The 6,801-nt window shown below is 39.1% G+C and overlaps 1 pseudogene; it reads right to left on the bottom strand.

Moving 5' to 3' along the window:
* Positions 1-354: 354 nt before the first annotated feature.
* LOC150092141 (U2 spliceosomal RNA) lies at positions 355-596 on the bottom strand (annotated as a pseudogene).
* Between the last annotated feature and the right edge of the window lie 6,205 nt (positions 597-6,801).

Raw genomic sequence — 6,801 nt, 5'->3', positions numbered from 1 at the left:
CTAAGAAATTCCTCAGGAATGCTCAAGTCATCTTCTCCATGATCACCCAATGACATGCTCTAATGCATCTCGATGCTGATATCCCAGATATTTCCACATTGCTTCGTAACACTACCGCTACTTTTTCACCTAAGCAGCTTCTCATTCCGAGCAACTCATTCAGGAGTTTCCTAAGCGCCCGAAAGCTTCACTACCTTTCGGCTCAGGCGCTTCCGCATTGCCCTAATCAGGGTGAGCCGAGTGCTCGCTAACCTTTACAATAAGTCTTTTTCATACCGATGACGGGATCAGAATCCACGGGATTGACATCCATCAAGCCACAGAAGTTAACAGTTAACAGATGACGTCACGGCACCGGAGTGAGCTGATCCTTGAGGTAGTCCTTCACCAGGTCAGATCGTGGGGCGAGATCCAGGCACTTTTTCGACATCAGATGACAAAACTTCGGAAAAATTCTGCAAAAGACCTTCGTAGAGCTGAAATTCTATAATAAAAACATACATTAATATAAATAAATACTATTTTTCTGTTAAAAACATAAAACACTAGATACACTACTCAACACTTTGATCTTAGCCAAAAGGCCGAGAAGCGATGGGCCTCGTGCCATTTAAAGATTATTCAAGGCAGAAAATCTGATACAAACTAGTAACTAGTAACATTACTGGCTTAACGGGTGAAGCAAAAGCTTTTCATATTCCCGGCTATCTTAATAGAGACTGTGAGTAGAAAGAGTTTATGAGCTAATTGCTCGCCCTCAGCAGGCTAGGAGATTAATCTTCAGTGAGGGGTTTGAGGATGGCTTTAGGTCTTTTGTGCTTCGAGTAGTCCATAGCATCATAGTCAGCAGCCAGTTGGATCAGTCTGTTAGGGTGCACAGTTGCCTTTGAAAAGAATTTGGTTGCTATAGTCTGCATGAAGGTGTAGATATAGGGGACCTCCGTGTCCCGGTGCAGTCGGACAGTTCGGACGAACCATGGAGCGCCCAGGATCATTCTGAGACACTTGTTCTGAATGCGTTGTAATTTAATGATATTTGAGTTTGAAGTATGGCTCCAGGCCGGTGAGGCATAGGTGAGTATTGGACGAACCATCAGTTTATATATGAGAAGTTTGATTCTGGTGCTCAGCTTACTGTTTCTGTTTATTAGCGGATAGAGCTGGGCTATGGTTTTTGACGTGTTTACACAGAGAGTCTTGATATGGGAGTTGAAAGTCAGTTTTCTGTCCATTACTACACCAAGATATTTGATCTCTGTTTTCCACTGAATTTTTGTGTTAAACAGGAGAATATCTTCATTAGGAAGCACTGATCTTCTAGAGAATAAGACGGCTACGCTCTTCTGAGGGTTCACCTGGAGTCGCCATTTGGCAAAATATTGTTCTATTTGTAGTAGGTTTTCTTGCAGTTTCTTGATGGCTAAATGAGGCTTTAATGATCTGGCCAATATCGCCGTGTCATCAGCGTAAAGAGCTTTAATTGAAGATAATGGGTTGTGTGGGATATCATGCAAGTATAAGGAGAATAAGATCGGTGCTAATAAGGATCCTTGTGGAACTCCAGCCAAGATGTGTTTCTGTGCAGACACTACTCCACTTAATCTCACTTGCATGCGCCTATCGCAGAGGTATGTCTTGATGAGTTGAATGATTCCGATTGGAACACCGGATGATATAAGCTTGTATAGCAAACCATAATGCCAAACCTTGTCAAATGCACTGGCTAAGTCTAGGAAAACAGCCCCAGTGCATTGACGCCAGTTAAAACCTGTAATGATATGTTCCACCAATCTGTGTATTTGTTGAGTGGTACTATGCAACTGTCTGAAGCCAAACTGCTCCTCAGGCAGGATGTTTAACTGGAGTACTGAATCTTGAAGCCTAGTAAGAATTACCTTCTCAGCAATTTTTCCGAGATTAGAGATGAGACTGATTGGTCTGTAATTTTGTGGCAGAGTGGGATCCTTTCCAGATTTATGAATTGGTATTATGTACGCCAGTTTCCAGTAGGAAGGGAAATACTTGTAGTGAAGTATGGAGTTGATTATGTTTACCAAATGAACAATAGCTTTGCGAGGTAGAAGTTTTATAACTTTGTTGGAGATGCCGTCGGGTCCAGGAGCCTTTTTATTTTTGAATTTCTGAATAATAGCATATATTTCAGCAGGTGAGGTGGGTGTGATTTGAGTAGAATGTGTGGGAGCAGACTTGAGTGAATATCTGACATTACGGTGTATCTTGTAGATATGACTAATGTCAAGGTGACTGTATGCAGGTTTGCATTGATTTTCAAGATGATTCGCTATTGCCTCAGCTTTATCAGCATCGGTGTGGATGAGACCTGAATCTGTTTGCAGAGGGGGAAGAGGTTTGTTTTTGTTCTTGATCTTACAGATAAGATTCCATACAGAGTGGTTATCAGTGGAGATGGAGGTCAGTTTTTCTTCCCAGAGTTGAGATCTATGAGTTGCGAGTGCATCTCTCACTGCAGAATTTAACCTATTTAAGATCCGCTTGTCTTGTGGTGCCCTAGTGTTGTGGTATCTTTTCCTAGCCCTGTTTTTTTCCCTAATCAGATTCATAATATCTTCGGGCAGATGGTTGGGTTTGTGGGTAGTTACAGGGGTAGTAACTGCTGCACAGGCTGCTGTGATCTGTTCTGTTAGATTTTTGACAGCTATCTCAATTTCCTCTTTTGATTTAATGATGGGAACAGGACCAATATATTTTGGAAGCATCTTGGAGAGCCTTTCCCAGGGAATAAATGAGTGAGGGGGTGGAGATAATTTTTCAAGATTTCCTAATTTTAATCGTATTGGGTTATGATCTGATGATAAATCATTGATTGTCATTAAATTGTATTGGAGTCTAATGTGCTGCAGTATGGCAATGTCCAATACATCAGCCCTACCATAAGTGTTGTGATGGGTGGGATCAGCAGGGCCTATTACGTGAAGGTTGTTGAAATCAGCATAGTTCTGTAGTATCTGTCCATTTTTGTTAGTGGAGTGGCTATTCCAGGTAGGATGTTTGGCATTTAGATCCCCTGCCACAATGGTAGGCTCCCCAGTATCAAATATGGCATTCAAGTCAGAAGATAGTAATGATTTTTGTGGTGGATGGTATGCTGCAAAAAATTTTAATTTGCCTACTGAGCTCGTGAGAATCTCAATGCCAGTGACCTCAAGAGTGGAGGTAGGAGGAAGGTTTATGGAGTGATGTGAGATAAAGTTCTTGATGAAAATTGCTGTGCCTCCACCTCTGTGGGTTGATCTGTCAGTTCTATATGATTGATATCCGTAGATTTTGGGATTGTCTGCTGGTCTTAGATGTGTTTCGTTTAGTAATAGAACATCTGGCCGATGCCTATGGACAAAATTTTTAAGTTCTAGGATCTTATTTCTTAAGCCGTTGGCATTCCAGGCTATTATCTCTAAGGATTCTGGTTTTAATTTTTTACTGTTCATTAGTGAGCGCTGAAATGATGACTTGGGTGTCTTTGAGGAATCTGTTAGTAGAACTTTGTGAAGGATTAGATCTGCTGAAATCTAATAGCATATTTGCCAGGGACGCGGTGATGATAGCTGTCAAATTTGGGCGTGAAGCTGGCTGTTCCAGGGATGTCTGTTTAGGGCGGGTTACATCCGCATATGACCTGGACTGCCTTTTTAGAGTTGTTTTTTGAGGGAACTCAGTTTTCGGCAGATGGGCTTCTGAATCTTTATTCTGAACTTTAGGAGACTGTGAAGTAGCTGCAGATGTAGGTGAGCTAATGGAAGGAGAGAATGTTCCCTCTTCTGACCTCCTATTACGTGGATTATGTAAACATCCTTTGTAGTTGGATGTGTGAGGGCCGCCGCAATTGGCACATTTAGCCGGGGTAGATTTTGGTTTAGAGCAGGTGTTCGTTGGGTGACCAACCCCACACTTCAGACACTTGAACTCTGCCCTGCACATTTTCTGGGCATGCCCAAATTTTTGACATCTGTGGCATTGCCCAGTAGAAGCTCTCTTCCTTAACGGTTCTACCGAGATTTTCAATCCACAGATGGTTGTCAAGTCATATATGTGTTTGTGGGCTTGACTGATTTCGATCAGCACCAGTGGCATTGGAGTCTTGTCCCTCCTGGTCATTCTGCTGACCTTGATTGGTGGTAAATCATTCGAGTGCAGATCCGCAATGATTTCATCTATGGAGACATCCTCAGGTACGCCTCTAATTACAATCTTAAGATTTTTTTCGGAGCCGAGCGAATAAGTATGGTACTGGACCCCTCTAGAATTCAGTTCTGCTGTCAACCTACGGTAGTCTGAGACAGTGCTGGGGTGGATTTTGACACCATCTGTGATATTCTTTGCATTGTTGTACGAAATCTTTAGGTTGTACATCATGTTCTTTATTGTCATCCATTTTTTCTTCTCACGCAGAATAATCGGGGGGATCTTTTCCCTTGCGGAGGTAGGAGAGTCTGCAGCAGAGCCATCTTCTACTACAACATCCATTATTGGTGATTCAGAGGTCGCGGTTTTTCGCTTTTTGCTTGCGCGAACCTCCCGAAAATTAGCATCAGCATGGTCAGTGCGGGAATGATCATCAGCCGCCGCTGATTCCTCAGCAGCGCCGCCCTGAAGCAGTTCAAGAAGCTGAGCATCGTCAGCATCAACCTCTTGGATTTCATGAACTACTACCTTGCCAGGCCATTTTGTGTGGAGCAGATTTCCAATGTGCTTGAAAATGGCCAGGAGCTGTTTAAAGGTGAGGTCCTCGTACGGTACATCTGTGGTTGGATCCGCAAGTTGTTCTGCGGAGCAGTACATGCTGTCCATTTCCACCGCACTATGGTAATAGACAGTTTCTATAACACAATGGCGATGCTGATGGCAGTAAGCCTAGCGTATCGCCGTTGTTTTAGAAAGAAAAGGTTAACTTACCTACTAGATAAAGCACTGAGGAAAATATGTGACTAATTATGGTAGCAAGCAATTAACTACTAACCCTAATGATTAAGCATAACTATAAATCGCTAAAAACATATCAAACCCGATTATAATTCACTATCAATAATACACGACACTGAACACTACAACACGAGCCGCCATCTTTTTTTTTCATCTGATACAAACTCTGTTAGTTCAAGATGACTATGAAATGTATACTAGAAAGAAAATGGTGTATTTATGGAATTAACAATGATTTTCTATTACTTAAAAAAAATATGAAACTTATTATTTTTCAATTATAAATATAAGTATTGTATGTTTTTTTAAAATAATATGAATTATTTTATATTTAACATACGGATTTCTAATAATTAAGCACATTTAATTTAAACATTATTTAATTTTCACCAAACAGCGATTTTTGATATCGCTAGGAAAAAGTAATATTGAAGAACTTAAAGTTCTCTCTCTCTCCTTTTCTAGTTACAAATAATAATTCATTAATAACTTAATGAAACAATTCGCTACATATATTTCGCTCTTATTATATTACGATTATATGATATTACTTTAATTAAGGGGATATTAAATCCCACATTATTTCAAAGCCGAATAAGAAACTCAAAGATAGATATCTGATCTAAGAGTTTCATGCTATGCATAAAGGTTTAGGTTAATGTTCTAATCTGGAAACCCTAGAGATTGAAAACGTAGAATTTTTTCAACTCTCTGCAAGAGGCCTTATAACCCATGTCTGGTTTTATGCCGGACAAAAAATAAATAAATAAATAAAATAAAAATTGATCTCCCACCTAATATTACACCCATGTGGAATCCATTGTGAATTCGAACTCATGATCTATTAGTTTGAGACTGCATTATCCCCAGCATTACATATTATCCCCAGCATTACATAGAATTCTGTATTATTTTGAAAACTCCGTTAAGTCTTCATAATAATTAAAAATGATTTTAATTTATATTTCAAATAATTTTGTCGGTGACTAAAAGCAGTTCATATCCGATTCATATAAAAAAGAAAGTTTAGTAATGAATCCAACTGAAGTGGAGTTCCAACGATGATATGTGCTTCGTATTATGGGATACTTCGGCAAATGATCAGAGCATAAGCCACCTTTAACACGAGTTGCCTAAGATCTGAAAAAATTTCAGGCGCAAATTTGGCCTGCTTGCTTGTTTGCTTACTTGAGGTGGAGGGGGAAGGTTTGAAACCAAGTACTGTATATAAAATTTCTTGGTATCTTTAATGATAATATCCATTAGTTAGAAATTCTCTTAAATAAGAGGTAGAACACCTTCTAACTTGTAGATTGTGACTCCTGGTGCATTATTATCCTTCTTCCTTTAGTTTCTAAATATCGTAATAATTATATAAATAATAATTGTGAAATAAATATTTACTTTTTGTTTATTAAAATTAAATTTAAGATTATTTTAGTGTAAAGAAAATAATTTAAATAATAATAATCTTACACCAATTTATACCGTAGAGTACTATGATATAATAATTAACAACGTAAATTCGATCGAGGTGAAAAAAGATGGCGTCTCGCATAGTAGTCTCGCATGACGGTTGTTGTTGTGAAGAATGTTTTTTGATATCAGTGGTGATTAGTGAGTTTTAGATATTGTGAATCTGCTTTGTTTACAGAATAAAAGGTAAGAATTTAACTTTTGATACAATTTTCTGGCCCTAGCCCGTTCTATACGCCATCATACCTTTCCGAAATAAATAAATATATCTTAATATTTCGTACACAAGAATGGAGAATGTAAACGATATCAAGGACGCCATTCAACAGCTAAACAAAGATATGTCACTTGACATTCTCAAATTCA

This window comes from Typopeltis vanoorti, unplaced genomic scaffold (genome assembly GCF_054136105.1).
Source record: "Typopeltis vanoorti isolate ZY-2024b unplaced genomic scaffold, IOZ_Tvanoo_1.0 HiC_scaffold_412, whole genome shotgun sequence".
Taxonomy (NCBI): Eukaryota; Metazoa; Arthropoda; class Arachnida; order Uropygi; family Thelyphonidae; genus Typopeltis; species Typopeltis vanoorti.
Note: the sequence above shows the minus strand (reverse complement) of the source record. Positions and strands in the feature narration are given on the sequence as shown.